This window comes from Aotus nancymaae, unplaced genomic scaffold (assembly GCF_030222135.1).
Source record: "Aotus nancymaae isolate 86718 unplaced genomic scaffold, 86718_ANA_hifiasm-v0.15.2.pri h1tg000002l, whole genome shotgun sequence".
NCBI lineage: Eukaryota > Metazoa > Chordata > Mammalia > Primates > Aotidae > Aotus > Aotus nancymaae.
The window spans coordinates 16,662,461-16,687,406 of record NW_026988413.1 but is presented as its reverse complement, the minus strand read 5'-3'; the positions used below and the strand labels follow the sequence as shown (position 1 = coordinate 16,687,406).

Sequence of the window (24,946 nt, the reverse complement as noted above, 5' to 3'; positions counted from 1 at the left end):
TCTACCAAACCTTTAGAGAAAATGTAATTAAAATATCAATTAGTAATAGGTGACTACATATATAGAGAGATATATATGAATATATATATAGATATATAAATATCTTCTAAATTACTTTTAAGAAGCTAGCAAAATCTAGCTGTCAAAACTCAACAAAGATAATACACACACACACAAAAAAAGGCTGGGTGCAGTGGCTCATGCCTGTGATCCCAGCACTTTGGGAGGCCCAGGTGGGCAGATAACTTGAGGCCAGGAGTTAAGGCAAAACTCTGTCTCTACTAAAAGTATAAAAATTAGCCAGGCATGGTGGCATGCGCCTGTAGTCCCAGCTATTTGGGAGGCTGAGGCAGGAGAATCACTTGAACCCAGGAGGTGGAGGTAGCAGTGAGCTAAGATCACGCCACTGCACTCCAGCTTGGGTGACAGAGCAAGACTCTATCTCAAAACAAACAAACAAACAAAACAAAATAATCCAATCTGTGAGGAAAGGCATCGAACTCTTAAATATAAACATATATAACAATATATAAGTATATATATTAAAAGTAAGAATAATCATTAATTTGGAATCTAGTAATACTGAATCTAGTAATTTGTTTCTTGGAATCTCTCAGGCCAGTCCTGTAGTTTTCTTCTAAGTCAAAGGAGAAAACTACAGGACTGGCCTGAGAGATTCCAAGAAACAAATAATTGTTACCAAAGGTGGGGCTGGGGGAGGAACAGAGAAGCAGGTAAGGGAGAGACAGAAGTAGTCCTAAAATTTCAAGAAAATAGTTGAAAGAATCATAGTACTGAAAGCAAGGAGGCCAGGACCATCAATCATTTAGTTAGAAAAATTCAGAATATTTCCGAAAAATTGAAAACGAATATAATCAGCTTGACAAAGAAATCAAAGCTAATAAATTGAAGACCAAAACACAAGAGTAAATTTCTACTGAGATAACTCTGGAAGAACAGCCAGCTTAAAGACAACACATATAAAGAGAAAGCATGAGGAAATTATAAAGACCTGAATTTTGAATCATATAGTCATCAAATTAAAACAGTAATGTAAAACAGATTACTGCTGAAGAGAGAATTAAAGAACTAGAAGGTAACTGAGAAAATCAGCCAAAAGGCAGAGATAAATGAATGGAAAATGTTAAAGACATAAAGCACAGAATTAGTTAATCTGGGAGGTAAACAGGGAATAGGAGAGATACTTGAACAGAAAATGGCCATAAATTTTCCAAAACAGGTGAAAATAAAAAAATTCAGTTCTTAAAGTCAACCAGAAAGAAAAGACAAGTTAGACTGATGGCATACATCTCAATATCAGCAAAAGAAGCAAGAAGATAATGAACTGATACTAAGATGCAAGAAGAAAATAACTGAAAATCTAGAAAAAGAAAACTGAATCAAGAAGGAATATTAAAGAAAGAATGGCATGAGAGGGCTGAATAGTGTGCCCCCTCAACCAAGATAACTATACAGTATACCAAAACCCAGAAGAACCTGTAAATGTTACCATCTATGGCAAAAGGAACTTTGTAGATGTGATTAAGTATTGTGAAACAGGGAGATTATTCTGGATATCTGGGTAAACCCTAAGTGCAATCACAAGCATACTTATAAGAGGGAAATAAAGGGGAATTTTACTATAGATGATTAGGCAATATTAAAAACCTAGCAGAGAAAGATTTGAAGATGCTACCCTGCTGACCCTGAAAATCAAGGAGGTGGCCAGGAGTCAAAAAATACAAGGAGTGTAGCTCTAGAAGCTGGAAAAAGCAAAAAATCGGGATTTTTCCTTATTGTCCCTAGAGAGAGCACAGCCTTGTTGATATTGTGATTTTTGCCCAGTAAAACAAACTCACTCTGGATTTCTGACCTCCAGAAGCGTAAGAGAGTACATTTGTGGTGTTATAAGTGATCAAGTTTATTATTTGCTATTGCAGACATAAGAAATGAACACAGATGGAGAATCTAGAAACTACTACACATGAAAGAAACCTAAATAAGCATTTAGGTTTTATTAATAAGTTTATTAATAAGCATATTAGGTTTTAATATAATAAATTACATAAAGTAACAAAACAGTGACTACAACTAATTCTGGAAAGGGCCAGCATTACAGCATTTCAAAACTTATCTATTATTATTCAAGAAGAGAGATCTAGGAACATCTTGTGCCAGATATCAGAACAACATCAGAGGCCAGCTTGAAGTGACTCCTACTGATCAAATAATTGACTATAACAGAAAGTATGCAAAAACAAAAACTTCCTAATTCCATAAAAATTAAAAGGGTGGGAGAGCATTTGCTCACACTGTAGATGACCATTACATCCTTAGAAAACTGAGCTTTAAATGAAAAAAATTATGCATGTATCCTGCCTTTTTAGGAAAAATTAGTTATTCCCATTTGATATGAGGAAATGCTTCTTTACAAAAGAATGCCAGCTAATACAAAATAATTGGTTCAGGAAAGGATCAAAGGATGCTAAAATCATTAAGCAAAAAGCTGGTGGAGAACAGGATACTTACATAGTGCCAAAGTATTTTCCCACATATTAAAGATAAATGGGAAAACATAACTTCAAGTGGCTTAGAACCATTAATAGTGGGACAATCTAACATATGCCTCTTGATATGATGCAACATAAATGAGATATCACCCATGAAGTATACATGCAAAACATTTAAATTGAATCTAATCATGCCTTTATACTTAACTTCTAGTTTAGAAGACATAGAGGGAATAGAAAAAATGCTAAAACTGCTAAAATGAAATAATCAAATATAGATTGTGGGACATTCTATAAGACCATTTTCCTTCTCTTTGAACGTCAAAGCTGTGACAATCGAACTAGTCCAAAATGTGGGTCATTCTAAGACAACTGTCCTGGACTCTTTAATAAATCATGTCATGGGAGAACAAAGCAGTGAGTGGTCAGTTCAAGACTAAAAGACAACTACTACTAAAAGACAACAAATAATTCAGTACATGCACAGAGTGGCTCTTAGTTTAGGGATGGAGGACAGCTGTAAGAGACATTCTTGCGACAACTGTGGAAATTTGAACACATATCAGATGTAAGATGATGGAGTTGTTAATCTTCCTAGATACAATATTTTGGTTAAATGAAATAATTTCCTTTTCCTTAGGAGATATACATACAGTAAAATGTTGACAATCACAGAATCTTTATAGCATAGTGTTTATATGTGTTCAATGCACTATTATTTCAACTTTTCTGTTGAGTTTTCCCCAAAACCTTTCAGTTTTTTTCTTTTAATGTTAAGTAGTGTTTTTCTTTTTCCACAACGGTGTTTTTTCTCTTAGAGTTAAATTTATCTGATATTAGCCCATCTATACCAGTGGCCTTACTACTATTTGCCTGGTATGACTTTTCTCATTCTTTTACCTTCAACTACTGTGTGTCTCTTATAAATGAAACAACAGATTTTTTTGTTGTTAGTTTGTTTTGTTTTAAAGATATTTGGCTGTATTTTAATGACAGATTTTGGTTCATTTACATTTTTGTAGCTGATTTATTTCTACCATCTTACTATATGCTTTCTACTTACACTCCTTCTGTGCTTCTTCCTGCTTTTCTGACTTCTACTGAATTTTCAAGTTCTGGTATTCTCTTTATATACTGTATAATGGCCACATACTAGGCCACAAAGCATATTTCATAAATACAAGGAAAAGTTATCATATGATCATATTTCCTTACCATAATGCAATTGATTTAGAAATCAATAAAATTTGAAGCTATTTTGGAAAAATTCAAGATTAATTCATTTGAAACTCTTAAAATGTTTGAAATAGGTAATCTTTTAACTTAAGAATGTCTGTAAGAAACCCACAGGAAAATGTCATGGTGAATAACTAGAAATAGGATACGAGTGCCTGTTATCGGCCTGGTGCTGTGGCTCATACCTGTAATCCCAGCACTTTGGGAGGCCAAGGTGGGCGGATCACAAGGTTAGGAGCTCAAGACCAATCTGGTCAATATGGTGAAACCCCATCTCAACTAAAAATACAGAACTTAGCTAGGTGTAGTGGCTGTGCCTGTAGTCCCAGCTACTCGGGAGGCTGAGGCAGAAGAACTGTTTGAACTCAGGAGGCGGAGGTTGCAGTGAGCTGAGATTGTGCCACTGCACTCCAGCCTAGGGGACAGAGCGAGACTCCATTTCAAAAAAAGAGGAAAAAAAAAAAGAAAAGAAAAGAAACCCCATCTCTACTAAAAATATATAATTAGCCGGGCACAGTGGTGTATGCCTGTAATCCCAGCTAATTGGGAGGCTGAGGCAGGAGAATCACTTGAACCCAGGAGGCAGAGGCTGTGGTGAGCCAAGATCACAGCACTGCCCTCCAGCCTGGGCAATAAGAGCAAAACTCCATCTAAAAAAAAAAAAAAAAATGGCTGGGTATGGTGGCTCACACATGTAATCCAAGCACTTTGGGAGGCCAGTGCGGCAGATCACCTGAGGTCAGGAGTTCCGAGACTAGCCTGACCAACATGGAGAAACCCCGTCTCTACTAAAAATACAAAATTAGCTGGGTGTGGTGTACTCCCAGCTAACTTGGGAGGCTGAGAGAGGAGAATCGCTTGAACCTGAATCACATGAACCCGGGAGGTGGAGGTTGTGGTGAGCTGAGTTCACGCCATTACACTCCAGCCTGGGCAACGAGAGCAAAACTCCATCTCAAAAAAAAAAGAAAAAAAAAAGAGTGCCTGTTATCATTGCTGTGATATACAGGAGGTTATAGCCAATGGTATAGAATAAGACATAAAAAGAGGCCTAAGAATTAGAATTGTAAAGACAAAAAATCTATTTGTAGGAAACATGCTATCTATAGAAAAACCCAAGAGAATCTATAAACCATCAGGGCTAATACCCATTAACTTGGGTTTAGCAAGGTTTGTTGGATATAAAATCAAAATTACATGGCGTTCCAACGTATTAGCCAGAGCCAATTAAAAAAAGATGTTTCTCATGATAGCAACATTTTAGAATCTAGAAGAAAAGTCTAACAAAAGATTTGCAATACTTTTGTGGAGGGAACAACAAAATAATGTGCAGGTGCATAAAAGACTACTAAGAAGAAAGACAGACTCAGATGACTCTAGAGGTTTCCACCCCTGTTTTAGTAGCCTATCAAAAAGCTGGCTCAGGCTGGGCACAGTGGGTCATGCCTGTAATCCCAGCACTTTGGGAGGCTGAGGCAGTGGATCACCTCAGATCGGGAGTTCAAGAACAGCCTGACCAACATGGAGAAACCCCATCTCTACTAAGAATACAAAATTAGCTGGGTGTGTTGGTGCATGCCTGTAATCCCAGCTACTCGGGAGGCTGAGGTAGGAGAATCGCTTGAACCTAGGAGGCGGAGGCTAAGGTGAGCTGAGATCACGCCACAGCACTCCAGCCTGGGCAGTAAAAGCAAAACTCCATCTCAAAAAAATTAATTAAATAAATAAATAATAAAAGCTGGCTCAGAAGTCTGAGTTTGTTTAATGCAAGAAAAGGTGGTCAGCCACAGAGTACAGAAGACTTTCCTTCCTAATAAAGCCATTTCATCAACCTTAAAGCTCCAATTATTACATAGGAGCCCTTTCCACAGTACATAGTTCTAGTTGTGTCTTGCTACTGCACACATCTATATGGTGATAAAAGACCTTAGGGAATTGCATGTGCTTTAATACTTCTTTTTCTCCACTAAACCTTATTTCACATTTATACCAAATGACATGCATGGTGCATGCAGATGTGTAACTTGACAAAGACCTACATAAATATCCTTCTATGGGAAGACCAATATAATGATGTTAGTTTTCCACAAATAAATTCAGTGTAGGCAATAAACAAAACTCCAACAATAATGTTTCCCCCATGGAACTTGAAAAACTGATTCTATAATTTTTATGGAAGCACTGTATGATAGTAGCCTTCGGCTATTTTGAATAATAAAGAGGGTAAGACTGGTGTTACCAGGAAACAAGACTTATAGAGAAATGGTACTAGCACAGAGACAGAAAGACCAAAGGGACAGAATAGAGGGCTCAGAAACAGAGGCAAAGGTATTTATTTACACAGCATATGGTTCACGTTGGCATTATAATTTAGTAGGGGACAGAATGGACTGTATAATAAATATTGCCAGGGTTAAGTGGACATCCTTTTGGAAAAGGTCAACTAATCCAAAAGAAAATGGGCAAAAGATTCATGAATAGGTAGTTCACTATAGGGAATTTAGAATATCTAATAAACACATACAATAAATGACATCATTAGTAATCAAAGAAGTGCAATGAAAAATCAGGCCTGGTACAATGGCTTATGCCTGTAATCCCAGCACTTAGAGAGGCCAAGGTGGGAGGATTGCTTGAGGCCAGGAGTTGGAGACTAGCCTGTGCAAATAGCAAAACCTCATTTCTACAAAAAATAAAAAAAATTAGCTGGGTGTGGTACCATATGTCTGTATCCCAGCTACCAGGAAGCTGAGGTGAAAGGATTGTTTGAGTCCAGAAGTTTGAGGCAACAATAAGATAGGAATGCAGTATTGTACTCCAACCTGGGCTACAGAGCAAGACCTTGTCTCAAAAAAATACATATATACATATGAAAAATCAGTGAGACTGCAAAAAAATTAGGTCTAATAATATAAAGAGTTGGCATCATGTACATGTAGCAACAAACACTCCCATATTCTACGTGTGGTACAATATAAATATTTGAGAGTAAAGCTAAAGACGAGCATATCCTTATCATGTAACTACTTATATTCACATATGTACAAGACATTTTCACTGCAGCAATGTTTATAATGGCAAAAAACTAGAACCAACTCAAATACAAGACAGAAAAAATGGCAAACTGGTATATCTGTGTAACAAAATACCACATTAATACGTCAAAACAAAAAGCTAGCGCTGTATTTATAAACATGAATATATCTCAAAAACATAATATTGATGAAAAAGCAAGTTTCAGGATACATACAACTTTAAAATGTCAACAAACTGAAAATGTTTTCTTTTGTTTTTTTTGAGACGGAGTTTCACTCTTGTTACCCAGGCTGGAGTGCGATGGCGCGATCTCGGCTCACCGCAACCTCCGCCTCCTGGGTTCAGGCAATTCTCCTGCCTCAGCCTCCCGAGTAGCTGGGATTACAGGCACGCACCACCATGCCCAGTTAATTTTTTGTATCTTTAGTAGAGACGGGGTTTCACCTTGTTGACCAGGATGGTCTCGATCTCTTGACCTCGTGATCCACCCACCTCGGCCTCCCAAAGTGCTGGGATTACAGGCGTGAGCCACCGCGCCTGGCCCATGTTTTCTTTTAAAAAAGGAAACAGACTTCATTTCAGCAGTTTGCAAACCAGGAAGACGTACCTTGGTATAAAATAAGGCGCTCTCTGAGAGAACAAAGAAAAGGGTTGGTCATTTACAGAGAAAGTTCACAGCCAGGTTCCTAATCTGGTCCACTATGCAAATGAAGGGTGCAAACTTGTTCAGTTCTGATTGGTTGATGCGGTTCACATTCTATTTATTAGGTCCAAAAGGCCAAATGGTATTTTCCGTAGCTGTTGATTCGGGTGGCATAAACAGGAACAGACAGCTATGAAAGTCCTAAAGTTACTGTGTGTGTGGGTTTTCCAGGAATGCAGAGTACACATGTGACCTCTACATGTCTGCAAATGGTTGCTTGGCTCTATTTTGAATTTGGGCTGTTAGCCACTCAGGATCTGTCTTAAAGGATTGGTTCTTTCAGAGTTCACAAAAACATGCAATCAATGTTCTAGATTGTTCATGGATATACACCCACAGCAAAAATATTTAAAATGTGCATGGGCACAATAAAAACTAAATTCAGGATAATGGTAACTTCTGAAAAGGCACAAAGGGCAGAGAATAGTATCAAAGTAAGCCTATAAGGTGCTTTGTCTATGTCTATAATTTTTTTGTTTACAAAAATCTGATGCATATATAAGACAATTCAACAAAACTGAGTTATAGGCACATAGATATTATATTATTCCCTATACTTTACTATATATTTGAAGTAGAAAGGAAAAGAGGGAGGGAGAGAGGGAAAGAGAAGATACTGAAGGAGAAGGATACTAAGTAAGTTTGCTAGCTCCTTCTAGAAATAAATATACTAAAGCTGTCCTTACTTTTGTAACTGGGGTGGCCTTAAGTCTGCCTCTTAAAATCCTTGTACCCTAGAAGAAAGCCAATCAATGAATACACAACATGGGTAGTCACTTACCATTTAGAAAAGAATCCTAGACCTATATAACTGCAAAGTTCTTTTAACAATTTAGTCCTTATTCTCAAATATCAATAAACAAGAATCAGAAGACACTATGAATATCCAACAGGAGGAAAGAAAAAGATCACAATGAACAAACACAATAAATGGGCAAGGAGAAAACTGAAATTATTAAGAAAACATTTGAGGAGAAGAGGTAAATAACAGAAGTAGTATTAATAAAGATCATAGTAGAGATATATAATACAAAGAAACATCCCAGAAGGTAGACAGGTTAAAAAAGGGGGTTGGGGAGAGAGAGAGGGAGGAAGGGAGGAAGGGAGAGGGGGAGGGGGGGAGGGAGGGAGAGAGAAATGGATGATACAAGTAAAAAGTTGAAGAGATATAAAGAAAAGAATACACTTGGGAAGTTCAAAATACATTTAATAAGAGTTCCAAATGAGAAAATAGAAGAAATAAAGACAATGCTAAAAATATTTGGAGTTAAAAACACCAATGTTCTGAGTAAAAGCGCTTCACTGAGGCTAAGGAGGATGAAAGACTCGTATCTGCATAACACCTAGTTTACATAATTAAATTTCAGAAATTCAAAACTGAAAACTCTAAAAGCTTCCTATAACGTAACTAGAATTAATTTGGCATCAGACTTTTCATCAGCAACATTAAAAAACAATGAGACCGAAAGGAGATTACCTGTTGCCTTAAGGCTAGGGGGTGGGCGAATTGGTGGGAATGGAGAATGACTGCTAATGAGTGATAAAAATGTTCTACAACAGAGTAGGGTGAGGGCTATACAACTCTATGAATATATTAAAAACCACTAAATTGCACATAGTATGGTATATGAATTATGCCTCAATAAAACTGTTATTTTTTTAAAAGATAGTGGAATAATGTCTTCATTGTCTGGGCAAAAATGACTCTGAATCTGGAATTTTACATCCAGGCAAACTACCAGTCAAGTATAGGGCAAATGAAAACCTTTTTGGACATGTTAAGTTCTCAAATAATTTAACTCAATAGAAATCATTTATCTGAAAACATTCCTATTTTTTGACCTAGGAATTCCACTTCTAGGAATTTTACCAATCTCTCATAAAATTGGAAAAATGAGTGGGTCCTGGTCCTAGCATTTATAGAGATAAAACAAATGATTCACCAGGTTAAAAAAAATAATAACTGATTTTTTAAGGCACCATTTTTACATATAACAAACACAAAACTGACATGAATAAATTGGTCCAAAACCAAGAAAAAATAATAGGAAATATACCCCACAAAAAGCCACGTTTCTAACTAGAAAGTTAAAGATAGTGATTGTGGCTATATGGTAAGCAAGGGGAGAGTAGAAACAAGATGGATATCAGAAAAATTAGGCAAGGTGCCAGGTTATGAAGGGTCCTGAAAGCCATGGTAGTTTGAATTCTATTCTAAGAACAATGAGAACCTAAAGTTTGAAAAACAGGTACATGTGACATAATCTGATTTATATTTTAATTACTAACAATTAACATCTGATATGGTTTGGATCTGTGTCCTGACCCAATCTCACGTCAAGTTGTAATCCCCAACGTTGGAGGTGAGGCCCGGTGGGAGGTGACTAGATCATGGGGGTGGATCCTTCATGAGTAATTTAGCACCATCCTCCTGATGCCATCCTTGTGATGAGTGAGTTCTCAAAAGATCTGATTATTAAAAGTGTGTAGCATCTCCCCTACCCCTTGCTTCTGCCATGTAAGACGTGCTTGCTCCTGCTTTCCCTTCTGCCATGATTATAAGTTTCCTGAGGCCTACTCAGAAGCTGAGCAGATGCCAGCATCATGCTTTCTGTACCGCCTGCAGAACCACCAGCCAATTCAACCTCTTTTCTTTATAAATTACCCAGTCTCAGGTATTCCTTTATAGCAATAAGATAACAGACAAATATACTATCCCATTTTATAGATGAGCATATTGTGGCACAGGTGTTAAATATACTGCTCAAGACCACTCAGCTGGTAAATGATGAAGTCAGGATTTAATTCTAGACAATATAACTCTAGAGCAGTATATATTATAGTACCTCTAAATATCCCTCTAGTGGAGAATAGATTATGGTGGGCTAAGAATGAATGTAGGGAGGAAGATTAGTTGAGACTATGGTTTTGTTAAGCAAGAGATCATTGCTTGGACCAAGGCGAAAACAGTGGAGGTAGGGCTACTGGATTAGACATGGAGGAGGAGTGAGAGAGAAAACTAAGAATTAAGGCTGATTCTGAAATTCTGATGTGTGTAACAGGGGCGGATAGTGATGCCATGAGGGAGAGAAATGAAGTATTACATCATCAACAGGAGAGGCTGATTAAATGATCAAGAAGGCAGCTGGTAATGCAAGTTTAGAACCCAGAAGGAGAGATGAAGCTGAAGACATATTTGGGTGTCACTACTGGGAGGCAAAGCTACAAGGGAGGCAGGCTAAGAAGCTTCAGCCCTGGGGGCCATAAACATTTACAAGAGAAACCAAAAATGGCTGAAAAGAAAGAAACAGACACCGAGGTAGGAGGAAAAAATACTCAGTGGAGAAAATTTATTAGATAAGAATAGGAACATATAACAGTGGCTAGAAGGCATTAGGAATGATATATCTGTACATATATGGTCATTCATATTTACACACATTTGCAGATGTAATTGGAGCTGGGAGATAATAGAGCATGTTTGTGGTTGAAGGGAAAATTCTATAGACGGGAGAAAAATGATATAGAAGAGTGAGATGCAGAAAAGATGAAATCTGAGTCACAAGTAGAGAAATCAGATTGTCGGGAGTGGTCTTTGATAACAAATAGAAAGGAAGACAGAACAAAAGAAGCAATGCAGATAGGTCTGTAGAATTGGCGGTGAAAAGATGACAACAGCTGCATTCAATTTCTCAGTAAAGTTTGAGGTTAACTCCACAGATAGGAGTGGGAGCTGTGGGACGTTTGCAATGAGTGGAGGAAATGCATTCTTTTTTTTTTTTTTCTGAGACACAGTCTCGCTTTGTTGTCCAGGCCAGAGTGCAATGGCACTCTGCCTCAGTTTTCCAAGTAGCTGGGATTACCGGCACATGCTACCATGCCTAGATAATTTTTGTATTTTTAGTAAAAACGGGGTTTCATTGTATTGGCCAGCCTGGCCTTGAATTCTTGGCGTCTAGTGATCCATCAGCCTCGGCCTCCCAAAGTGCTGGGATTACACGGCGTGAGCCACTGGCCCAGCCAGGAAATGCATTCTTAATCAGGAAAGTGAAGAAGCAACTGCACTGCCAGACATTGTTGATGCCCTGTTGAGAGTTTTGGTATAAATTTAAAGCACTACATTCAACTACCTAAGTGTAGGCAGGTAGTTGGCATTTTGTCAGGCCCGTGTAATAAAAGGAGAGAAGAAATAGAGTCGAAGGGATTAGTAATTTTTACAGTCATTTCATAATAGTATGTTGGCCCTGAATTATGTGGATTGTGATGAAACAAACAGTTTCACTTGAGAATGGTAAAACTGTAATCAGGGGCCAGACAAGAGTCTACATAGATGGAAACTTTTTAAGGTTTAAAGAAAAGGTTGATGATTTAGGCGTTTGTTGATCATAGTTCTACAATCCTTTGGCCTGGTACAAAGTGGGAAATAGAAACAGAGAAGTTATATTCATGAAATCAATAAGCAGAAAACTATTCTAACTTGGAGTTAAGCTTAGAAATCATCTAAAATAATCTAAAGCTGAGTAAGAGGATCAAACATTTTTTTCTGGCTAATTAAGAACAGATTAAACCCTCAAGTTCCAGGGATGGCAGGGGAAAGGGTTGGGGGGAAACAGTACCACGAATGACTGTCCATAATGTCACACTGTCCACAAAGTCAATCACTAAATTTACTTAACATTTACAAATTCAACAATTGCTCACAATTACTATTCAAATGGGTCTTCAGTGAAACAGATCAAATTTCTGTCACACAGAACTGAAAGGGGCTGTATCTGAAGTAGGATTTAAATTGAATGGAAATATGTGAAACAATAGACGCAGTACAGGTTCATGACTTCTAATTGTAAATATTTTTATGCACCATAACAATATACACATCGGTTTCCTGCCTTTTGGTACAACTCCCGGTCACAACTTTCTCTCACTGTAACCTGCTTTCCCAAGTTACTCTCAATTCTCCAAAACCCTGGGATACCATTCCAGAGCACCACATCCTATCATTCCAAAATTAAAAGTCTGTGGGAAACATTGCCACAGATAACCGAGGCATGACAGCCTGTTAGGACTGTGAGCTGTGTGAATCTGGAATCTACTGCACTTGATCACTGTTTTACACCTAGCACCTAAGTATACTACCTAGCATGAAGCAGGTAGTTTATAAGTGCTGGCTATATAAAATATTAAAAACTTGGCAGGGTGAGGTGGCTCAACCTGTATTCCCAGCACTTTGGGAGGCGGAGATGGGGTGGTTCACTTGAGGTCAGGAGTTTGAGACCTACCTGGCCAACATGGTAAAACCCCGTCTCTACTAAAAATACAAAAAGTAGCCAGGTGTGGTGGCAGGCATCTGTAATTCCAGCTACTCAGAAGGCTGAGGCATGAGAATCGCTTGAACCTGGGAGATGGAGGTTTCTGTGAGCCAAAATCACCCCACTGCACTCCAGCCTGCGTGGCAGAGCGAGATTCTGTCTCAAATCAAAATAGAAAAAAAAATCACTGTTGTCCAGATGGCAGGCATGATATACACAGTAGCTGTCTGCACACGTACAACTTAATCAAGGCTATTCATGCTGTTTTCATTCAACTAAGTTATCTGCACTGTTGGTATTACAAATGTTGGGATTAACTGCCACTTTAAAATACCTTCAAAAGATTACAATATGATTCTGCACTAAGACAAAATTCAAGTATACATAATCAAGTTACTAAGTATATAAATAAAAAGAGAAAGTGATGACTGTTAACACAAGGAGGCAACTTTCATTGAAACTTGGTATATTTGATAGATCCCATTTAAACAGGGTCAACCAAAAAAGAAAAGGAAGAAAGAGGATAAAAGAGGGCACAGAGAAAAGGAAGGAAAGAGCATCCATTACTGCATGTAAATCACATCTGAGCATGGAAAGCAGTGGTGAACATCTGAATAGAGAGAAAAGAGATAATCAAAGGCTTTTTTTCTTGTTATGAAAGTATAGGAGAAAATACCAGATGCACAGAACTTAGATGACATTCCCAACAGGAATTACGAACCTGTCACAAAGGAAACTTATGATAGTGATGGAGAACTTCAACTATTCTGACATTTGTTGAAAAGTCTTAACTCTGCTTTTTATGAAAAAATGAAGTTAATAATTCTTAACATGTAAGATACACATACTTTAGACTGACTTTTAAAAGAGAAACTCAAAAATAGAAACATTTCAAAAGTATGTTTAAAACATTTCAAAATTATATGCTAAAATTTTAAAGGAAAAACACCAATTCCATACTTACTCATTAATATTAGACTATCTACAATAGTTATTATCTTTTCATAAAAGGAGAATGCTCTACCTGCAGAATAACATAGGGCATTCAGGTTCCAGGTAGTGTTAGCATTAGAAGTCTTTGCAGGTAGCTCTCTTTACTTCCAAGTCTCTAGTGATATCCTCTTAGGTTAACTATGAAAAAAATGCCTTAGTCTGTCTTCCAACTAGTCTGCTGCCAGTTTTTGGTTTCCTGAACACAGCTAAAGCAAAAGAGAGAGGAAATAGAACCATAAAAGCATTTCTAAGCTTCACTGTGAACCTATATGACTATCACTCCCTAGTCAGTAATTCTGGCTCACTTCAAGTATCTTTTTTTCCTTTTACTTGTCCTAACAAGAGACATTACAAATCAAAATCACTGCCTTTTATTTCTCACTAAAAACAAACAAACAAAAACTGTTAACACATTTTGTTTAGATGTAAATCACACGTTCAAGAAAAACTCAGTCTTTCCTCCCAAATATTTGTATCTGGTCTAAACCTGGTGGAAAAGGTAATCAGCATACAGGGATTTCTATCTGGACACTATGGCCAGAGACAGAATTACTCATAGTAAATTCTGGCCACCACAGGGACACAGGCTATACACATATAAAGAAGTACACATATTCTCTAAAGCAAGGACTGCCTCGTTCACTTAGAAATAGAAATTCATGGATTTTTACATTCAATATTCACTTTCTCCAGAAGAAACTCACTTAAGAATTGAGGAAACCTACTCTAACTTCCAATATTGGTAATTTTTAACCTTCATTAACCTTTAGACACCTACGAAAAAACCAAGAGCACAAAAAACAGACATGCAATTGAACGAGGAGATGAGCTAAGGAATCAGAATTTTTTTAAAGCCAAAAAGTTTAAGGATTTTTAAATTATAGAGCTGTGCTGTCCAATCTAGTAGTCATTAGACATGTATGGTTATTTAATTTTATATATATTAACATTAAATAAAATATAAAATTTAGTTCCTCAGTCTCATAGGCTACATTCCCAGCCACATGCAGCTACTGGCTAATATACTGAACAGCACAGAAAATTATATTGTATATAGTGCTATTACGAGGAGCTGTACTCATTAAACAACAGTAATAAATTGCACAGAAGGTGGGAACAGTGGCTCACGCCTGTAATTCTAGCACTTTGGGAGGCCGAGGCAGGTGGATCACTTGAGGTCAGGAGTTTGAGACTAGTCTGACCAACATGGTGAAACCCTGTCTCTACTAAAAATACAAAATCAGCTGGTCATGGTAGTGCATGCCTATAATCCCAACTACTTGGAAGGCTGAGGCAGGAGATGCTTGTTTTGGATGCTCCAATGGCTTTATTAACTCCCTCTTTCCATTGTGGCAGGACCTCATTAACTGGAGAGCTGGAAGGGAGGCCAAGAAGCTGTGGTCTCAGTATGGGTCATTAAAAGGGTACAGAAGATGCCCTGCATCCCTGGGGAATCTCTTCCCATCCACCATAAGCATAGGCACAATATATTGCTAATTTTTGTTCAGGGCATTTAGCTGCTTCATCTCTTCCAGGCTAAAGGTGAAGTCAAACACCTTGATGTTCTGAAGGATTCAAGGAGTGATACTTTTGGGGATGCAGATCACTTTCCACTGGACCTGCCACTTGAGCAAGATCTGAGCTGGAGATTGGCCATACTTTTTCGCCAATGCCAGGACTACTGGTTCCTCCAGCAGGACAGGCTCATCAGAATCTCATTATGCATGATCAGAGGAGCCCAGAGGGCTATAAGCAGTTACCTACAGGCCACGTGCTTGGCAGTGGGCAATTAGCTCATTCTGAGTCAAGTATGGGTAACATTCCACCCGCAAGACAGCTGGATGCACAGAAGTCACACTGAGTACATTGTCAATCTGCCAACTGTTGAAGTTGGACAGGCCCAGCACCCGCACCAGCCCCTTAGCCACCAGTGCCTTCAGAGCCTTCCAAGGCTCCTTGTAGTGGGTGGAGTCATAGCATATAGTCCCATCAGCATTCTTAGAGAAGGGGTTGTCTCTCTGCTCGAAGGCATAAGGCCAGTGCATCAGGTACAGGTCCAGATACTCGAGCTGGAGGTCAGCCAGAGTCTTCCAGAGGGCAGGCTCCACATCCTTAGGTGGTGCTTGGTGTTCCACAGCTTGGATATCACAAACAGCTCCTCCCAAGGCACCGCCTTGCCTGGTCCTACATCCTCCTTCAGGGCCTCCCCAATCTCAGGCTCACTGACGTAGATAGCAGCACAGTCAACGTGGCAGCAGCCTACACTAAAGGTATCCTTAACAGTTACTTTTAGCTGACTGGGCTTACTCCTCCAGATACTCAGACCAATCAGGGGCATCTTCTGCCCAGTGTACAGAACACAGGAAGCTGCTTTGGCGCAAGCACAGAGCGTGAATAGTATAGTGTGGCCTGGGCTCGGTTCTGCACCCTCAATTTACCAGAATATGTTTAATTTTGTATCTCTCCAGCACCCAGGCTGGAGTGCAGTGGTATAATTATGGCTCACTGCAGCCTCCACCTCCTGGGATCAAACGATTCTTCCTCCTTGGCCTTCTGAGTAGCTGGGACTACAGGCGCGTGCCACCATACCTATTTTTTTTTTAGTAGAGATGAGGTCTCGTTATGTTGCCTAGGTTGGTCTCAAACTCCTGAGCTCAAGCAATCCTCCTGCCTCCACATTAAAAATAGGAAAACAAATTCTTAATTATATTTGATGACTTCAGCACTCCTCTTTCAGTCATAAAACTAGTAGACTGACAGGGAAGAAATGAACATCATCAACCCACCTGAACCAATATTTACATAACACTCTACTTAACAGCAGAATACATATTCTTGTCAAATGCACCTGAAACACTCACCAAAACAGACCATATTCTGAGTCATAAGACAAACTTTCATAAGTTTAAAAAAAAACCACACACACACAAAGTATGCTCTCTGACCATAGTAGAATTAAACTAGAAATAAAGTTAAAAGGAAAATCTCCAAATACTTGGAAATTAAACAACACATTTCTAAATAATCTTTGGGTCAAGTGGAAGCCCCAGACTACACGCTAATATTCCTCATAATCATTTGCAAAATATTAGCATATGAAATCCAGCAATTTTAAAAGGCATAATATACATGACAATAAGGTTAATCCGAACAAGGCTAGTTCTATATTCAACTGAATGAAAATACAACATACTAAATTTGTGGGATGCAACTACAGTAGTGCTACAGTTAATTAATATTATTAAATGTATACAATTATTTTTTCAGTTTTTTTTAAAGACATGTAGTCTAGCATGTTGCCCAGTCTTGTTTCAAACTCCTAGGCTCCAGTGATGCTACACCTCAGCCTCCCAAATAGCTGGAATCACAGGCATGTGCCACCAAGCCCAGCTCTTAAATTGATACTATTATATCAGCAAGGAAAACAGTTTCAAATTTATCTTAAGAAACTTGAAGAACAACAAATAAACCCAAAGAAAGCAACACAAAAATAATAAAAAGCAAAAATCCATGAGATTGAAAACAGAAAAAAAAAATGATGAAAACAAAAGCTGGTTGGTTGAAAAGACCAATAAAATTTATATCTCTAGCAAGACTGACAAAAAGGGAAGACAGAAATTACCAATACTAATAATTAAAAAAAAAAACAACAACAAAAAATCCTACAGACTCCCCTACACACAGACATTTAAAGGTTAATAAGAATACTATGAAAAACTCTACATAGATTCAAAATGTTAGAAAAAATGAACCAATTCCTAAAATACCAAAGAAAAACAAAGCTCTCACAAGATAAAACATATAATCTGAATGAACTTATAACTATTACAGAAATTAAACTCATAGTTAAAAACCTTTCTAAAAATAAATCTCTTGTGGCAAATTCTATCAAATATTTAAAGAAGATATAAGACCACCTCTACAAAATGTCTTCCATGGAACAGAAAAGGAGTAAATAATTTCCAACTCATTTTATGATGCCAACATCACCTTTACATTAATAGGAAAGATTGTACAAAAAAAGAAAATTATAAACCAGTATCTCTTATGAATATAGATACAAGGTCAAAAAAGAAATCACAAGAGAAATTAGAAAATACTTTTAGACAACTGAAAACAAAAAAACACACATACCAAAACTTATGGAATACAGCAAAAGCAATGGTCAGAGGACAATTTATAGCTATAAATGTCTACTCCTACCTCACACCATATTTTTAAAACCCTCAAAATGAATAAATGACATAGGGGCTAAAATAATAAAACTCTTAGAAGAAAATATAAGGGTCAATCTTTTTTTTTTTAATTATACTTTAAGTTCTGGGGTACATGTGCAGATCTTGCAGGATTGGTGCATAGGTACACACATGCCATGGTGGTTTGCTGTCTCCATCCTCCCATCACCTACGGCAGGCATTTCTCCCAGTGTTATCCCTCCCCAACCCTGCTGTCCTTCCCCGAGCCCCCCACCCCCTAACAGACCCCAGCTTGTGATGTTCCCCTCCCTGTGCCCTTATCGTTCAACACTCACCTATGAGTGAGAACATGTGGTGTTTGGTTTTCTGTTCTTGTGTCAGCTTGTTGAGAATAATGGTTTCCAGATTCATCCATGTCCCTACAAAGGACGTGAACTCATCCTTTTTTATGGCTGCATAGTATTCCATGGTGTGTATGTGCCACATTTTCTTTGTCCAGTCTATCATTGATGGACATTTGGGTTAGTTCCAGGTCTTTGCTATTGTAAACAGTGCCACAATGAACATATGTGTGCATGTGTCTTTGTAACAGAATGATTTATAATTCTTTGGGTATATACCCAGTAATAGGATTGCTGGGTCAAATGGAATTTCTATTTCTAGATCCTTGAGAAATTGCCACACTGTCTTCCACAATGGTTGAACTAATTTACACTCCCACCAACAGGGTAAAAGTGTTCCTACTTCTCCACATCCTCTCTAGCATCTGTGGTCTCTAGATTTCTAAATGATCGCCATTCTAACTGGCATGAGATGACATCTCAATCTGGTTTTGATTTGCATTTCTCTAATTACTAGTGGTGATGAGCATTTATTTTATATGTTTGTTGGCCTCATAAATGTCTTCTTTTGCAAAGTGTCTGTTCATATCCTTTGCCCACTTTTGAATGGGTTTGTTTCTTTTTTTCTTAAAATTCTTGGTAGATTCTAGACAGTATTGGAAGTTCTAGCCAGAGCAATCAGGTAAGAAAAAGAAATAAAGGTTATTCAGTTAGGAAAAGAGGAAGTCAAATTGTCTTTATTTGCAGATGACATGACTGTATATTTAGAAGACCCCATCGTCTCCGCCCAAGATCTCCTTAAGATGATAAGCAACTTCAGCAAAGTCTCAGGATACAAAATCAACATGCAGAAATCACAAGCATTCCTATACACCAATAACAGACAGACAGAGGGCCAAATCATGAGTGAACTCCCTTTCATAATTGCTACAAAGAGAATAAAATACCTAGGAATACAGTAACAATGGATGTGAAGGACCTCTTCAAGGAGAACTACAAACCACTGCTCAAGGAAATAAGAGAGGACACAAACAGATGGAAAAACATTCCATGCTCATGGTTAGGAAGAATCAATATTGTGAAAATGGCCATACTGCCCCAAGTAATTTACAGATTCAATGCTATCCCCATCAAGCTACCATTTGACCTTCTTCACAGAACTGGAAAAAACCCCTTTAAACTTCATATGGAACCAAAAGAGAGCCTGCACAGCCAAGATAATCCTAAGCAAAAAGAACAAAGCTGGAGGCATCATGCTACCTGACTTCAAACTATACTACAAGGCTACAGTAATCAAAATAGCATGGTACTGTTACCAAAAAAGAGATATAGACCAATGGAACAGAGCAGAGGCCTCAGAAATAATGCCACACATCATCTACGACTATCTGATCTTCAACAAAACTGACAAAAACAAGCAATGGGGAAAGGATTCCCTGTTTAATAAATGGTGTTGGGAAAACTGGCTAGCCATGTGCAGAAAGCTGAAACTGGACCCCTTCCTTACACCTTACACTAAAATCAACTTCAGATGGATTAAAGATTTAAAAATAAGACCTAACACCATAAAAACCCTAGAAGAAAACCTATGCAATACCATTCAGGACATAGGCATAGGCAAGCACTTCATGATTAAAACACCAAAAGCATTGGCAACAAAAGCCAAAATAGACAAATGGGATCTAATTAAAGTTAAGAGTTTCTGCACTGCAAAAGAAACAATCATTAGAGTGAACCGGCAACCAAAAGAATCAGAAAAAATTTTTGCAATCTACCCATCTGACAAAGGGTAAATCTTAATGACCTTGGATTTAGCAATGGATTCTTAGGTCTATGACACCAAAAGTATGAGCAACAAAAAAAACTGACAAATCATACAAAATTAAAACCTTTTGTGCAATGAACATTCTCAAGAAAGTGAAAAAAAAAAAAAACAAAAACAAATTACCGAATGCAAGAAAACAGCTGCAAGTCAGGAATTTTATTAGATCTAATATCCAGAATACATAAAGGTTATTTATCATGGAGGTAAACAGTAGAGTAGTTACCAGAATCTGGGAAGGAATGGAGGGAGAAGGGGATAAAGGGAAGTTGGTTAACGGGGACAAACATACAACTGGATAGAAGGAATAAGTTCTAGTATTTGATAGCATAGTAGGGAAATTATAGTTAACAATATATTGTATATTTCAAAATAGCTAGAAGAACTGTATCGTTTCCAACACAAAGATAAATGTTTAAAGTGATGGGTATCCCAATTACCCTGATTTCATCATTATATACTGTATACCTATATCAAAATATCAGATGTACCCCAGAAACATGTATAATCATTATGTATCAATTTTTTTTTCTTTGAGATGGATGCTTGCTCTGTCGCCCAAGCTGGAGCGCAGTGGCATAATCTCGGCTCACTGCAACCTCCGCCTCCTGGGTTAGAGCAATTCTCCTGCCTCAGCCTCCAGAGTAGCTGGAATTACAGGCATGCACCACCACACCCAGATAATTTTTTTGTATTTTTAGTAGAGATGGAGTTTTACCATGTTGGTCAGGCTAGTCTCGAACTCCTGACCTCAAGTGATCCACGCCTCCCTTGGCATCCCAAAGAGATGGGATTACAGGTGTAAGCCACTGTGCCTGGCCACAATTTAAAAATTAACAAAAAATAGTGTAGACTATAATGTAGTCTAGTAATGTCCAATAGCATATATCTTAAAAAAAAAAAGTACATATCTTAATTTTAAAATATTGTTAAAAACCACTAACAATTACTTTTTTTTTTTTTTTTCAGACAGAGTCTCACTTTGTCACCCAGGCTGGAGTGCAGTGGCACGATCTTGGCTCACTGTAGCCTCTGCCTCCTGAGTTCAAGTGATTCTCCTGCCTCAGTCTGCCAAGTAGCTGTGATTACAGGCAAGTGCCACCGTGCTTGGCTAATTTTTGTATTTTTTGTAGAGATGGGGCTTCACCATGTTAGACAGGCTGGTCTTGAACTCCTGACCTCAGGTGATCCACCCAACCTTGGCCTCCCAAAGTGCTGGGATTACAGACATGAGCCACTGGGCCTGGCCAAAAACCACTAACAATTACCTGGGCCTTCAATGAGTTATCATCTTTGCGTTGGTGGAGGGTCTTGCCTCAGTGTTGATGGCTGCTGCCTGATCAAGTCAGGACTTGCTAAAAGTTAGGGTGGCTATGGCAATTTTTCTCTCTTTTTTTCTTTTTGAGATGGAGTCTCAATCTGTTGCGCAGCCTGTGAGTGCAGTGGCACAATCTTGGCTCAATGCAGACTCGGCCTCCCAGGTTCAAGCAACTCTCCTGCCTCAGTCTCCCTAGTAGCTGAGATTACAGGCGCCCACCATCACGTCTGGCTAATTTTTGAATTTTTAGTAGAGCAGCGGTTTCACCATGTTGGCCAGGCTGGTCTCCATCTCCTAACCCCAGGTGATCCACCCACCTTGGCCTCTCAAAGTGCTGGGATTACAGGGGAGAGCTACTGCTCCCGGCCAGCAATTTCTTAAACAAGACAACCATGAAGTTTGCTGCACTGATTGACTTCTTTTCACAAAATATTTCTCTGTATCAGGCAGTATGGTCTGATAGCATTTGAACCACAGTAGAACTATTTTCAAACCTGAAGTCAGTCCTCTCCAATCTGCCAGTGCTTCAACAACTAATGGTATATAAAATTCTAAATCTTTTGCTGTCATTTTATCTGTGTTCATAGCATCTTCAGCAGGAGTTGACTCCATCTCAAAAAACCACTTTCTTTGCTCATCTGTAAGAAGCAACTTCTCATGTGTTCAAGTTTTATCATGACATTGCTATTGGCTTGTTTTGCTTTCTTATCATTCGTGTATTCACTGGAGTAGCACTTGTAGTTTCCTTCATGTCATGACAGCAATTCAGCCACATCTCTAGGTTCTACTTCTAATTCTAGTTATTTTGCTATTTCTACCACACCTGCAGTTCCTTCCTCCATTGAAGTTCTGATCCCCTCAAAGTCATTCATGAGCATTAGAATCAACTTCTTCCAAACTCCTGTTAATGGTGCCATTTTGACTTCTCATGAATCACAAATATTCTTAATGGCATCTAGAAAGGTGAATTATTTGCAGAAGATTTTCAGTGAATGTTGCTCAGATATATCAGAGGAGTAACTATCTATGGCAGCTATAGCCTAATGAAAGATACTTAAGTAAGAAGAACTGAAAGTCAAAATTACTCCTTTATTCACGGGCTGCAGAATGAATGCTCTATTAGTGGTTGAGAAAACTTTACTGAGGCAACAGGATCACTTGAGACCAGGAGTTTGTGAGACTAGCCTGGGAAACATAGTGAGACCCTGTCTCTCTTTAAAAAAAAAAAATTAGCTGGGCATGGTGGTACGTGCCTGTAGTCCCAGCTACTCAGGAAGCTGAGGCAGGATTGCTTGAGCTCAGCAGTTCAAGGCTGCAGAGAGCTATGATCACACCACTGCACACTACCCCGGGCAACAGAGTAAGACCCTGTCTCAAAACAAGAAAGAGAACATTAATCTTCCTTGTACATCATCAGAGCTCTTGGGTGACGGGGTACACTGTCAATGAGTAGTAATATGTTGGAAGGAATCTTTTTTTCTTCCAACAGTGGGTCTCAACTGTGGGCTTAAAACAATTCAGTAAACCATGCTGTAAAAGAATGTGTTGTCATCCAAGCACAGAGTAAATTTTGCAGAATTCCAAAGGGCCCTAGGATTTCTAGAATGATAAATGAGCATTGGCTTCAACTTAAAGTCATCAGCAGCATTAGCCTCTAACAAGAGTCAGCGTGTCCTTTGAAGCCAGTCATTAGACTTAAGGGAATGTTGTGGCTGGTTTCATCTTCTATCCAGATCACTAAAACTATCTCCAAATCAGCAATTAGGTTGTTTTGCTTGCCTTTTTTTTTTTGAGACACAGTTTTACTCTTGTTACCCAGGCTGGAGTGCAATGGCACGATCTCAGCTCACTGCAACCTCTGCCTCTCGGGTTCAAGTGATTCCCCTGCCTCAGTCTCCCGAGTAGCTGAGATCACAGGCATGCACCACCACGCCCAGCTAATTTTGTATTTTTAGTAGAGACGGGGTTTCTCCATGTTGCTCAGGCTGATCTTGAACTCCCGATCTCAGGTGATTTGCCTGCCTCAGCCTTCCAAAGTGCTGAGATTACAGGCATGAGCCACCATGCCCGGCCTCACTTTTGTTAAATTAATAGAGACGAGGTCTCACTATGATGGCCAGGCTGGTCTTCGAGTCCTAGCCTCAAGTGATCCTCCCACCTCGGCCTCTTAAAGTGCTGGGATTACAGGCATGGGCCACCATGTGCAGCCTGTTTTGCTTTCTTATCATTCATGTATTCACTGGAGTAGCACTTATTATTTCCTTCAAATACTCTGCCTTTGCATTCACAACCTGGCTGTTTGGCACAAAAGGCATAGCTTTTGACTTGCCTTCTTCACTAAGCTTCAACATTTCCAGCTTTTGATTTCAAGAGACAGACATGTGACTCTTGGTTTCACTTGAATACTTAGAGGCCACTGTAGGGTTATTAATTGGCTTACTTTCAATATCACTGTGTCTCAGGGAATAGGGAGGCCGGAGAAGAGTTGGGGGAACAGCCAGTCAGTGGAGCAGTGAGAACACACACAACATTTACTGATGAAGGTCACTGCTTTATATGGGTATGGTTTGTGGCACCCGCATACAATTTTACAATAGTAACATGGAAGATCATAGAACACCAAAATAGACAAAGTTTGAAATATTGCAAGATTTACTAAAATGTGACACAGAGACACAAAGTGAGCATATGCTGTTGGAAAAATGGTACCAACAGACTTGCTTGAGGTAGGGTTGCCACCGACCTTCAATTTGTAAAAAAAAAAAAAAAAAAAAAAAAAAAAAAAAGAAAACACATTATCTGTGAAGTACAATAAAATGAAACACAATAAAAGTATGCTTATAATTCTACATATAATTTCTGCAATGCTTTACAGTTGTTGTACAAAAAAAAAAAAAGTCTACAATCATTTCTATTGGGTAGCAAATACACAATTACTTTTGCACCAACCTAATATTTAAAATGTAAGCAAGTTATAGGTCCAAACCTGTGTGTTGCTCTAGCCAACTTTGAATTCGTCTCAATGAGAAATAACTATTATTTATTTTTCAAAGTATTTTTTTTTTTTTTTGAGATGGGGTCTTGCTTTGTCGCCCAGGCTGGAGTGCAGTGGTGTGATCTCAGCTCACTGCAACCTCTGCTTCCCAGGTTCAAGGAACTCTCCTGTTTCAGCCTCCAGTGTAGGTGGGATTACAGGCGCACACCACCATGCCCAGCTAATTTTTGTGTTTTTAGTAGAGATGGGGTTTCACCATATTGGTCAGGCTGGTCTTGAACTCCTGACTTTAGGTGACCCACCTGCCTTGGCCTCTGAAGTGCTGCGATTACAGGTATAAGCCACAGCACCCAGCCTTAACTACATATCTTAAAAAAGGACTTATCTTCGGCCAAGTGCGGTGGCTCGTGCCTGTAATCCCAGCACTTTGGGAGGGCAGGGCGGGTGCCTCAAGGCTGAGGCAGGAGAATCACTTGAATTCGGGAGG

The 24,946-nt window shown here is 38.7% G+C and overlaps 1 protein-coding gene and 1 pseudogene across 4 annotated transcripts in view; both read right to left on the bottom strand.

Annotated features, from left to right (window-relative positions):
• Nucleotides 1-24,946, bottom strand: part of BRAF (B-Raf proto-oncogene, serine/threonine kinase) — a 201,031-nt gene that overhangs the window by 133,937 nt on the left and 42,148 nt on the right. The window lies entirely within an intron of this gene.
• LOC105713634 (aldo-keto reductase family 1 member A1-like) overlaps nt 15,189-24,946 on the bottom strand; it is a 51,722-nt pseudogene continuing 41,964 nt past the window's right edge.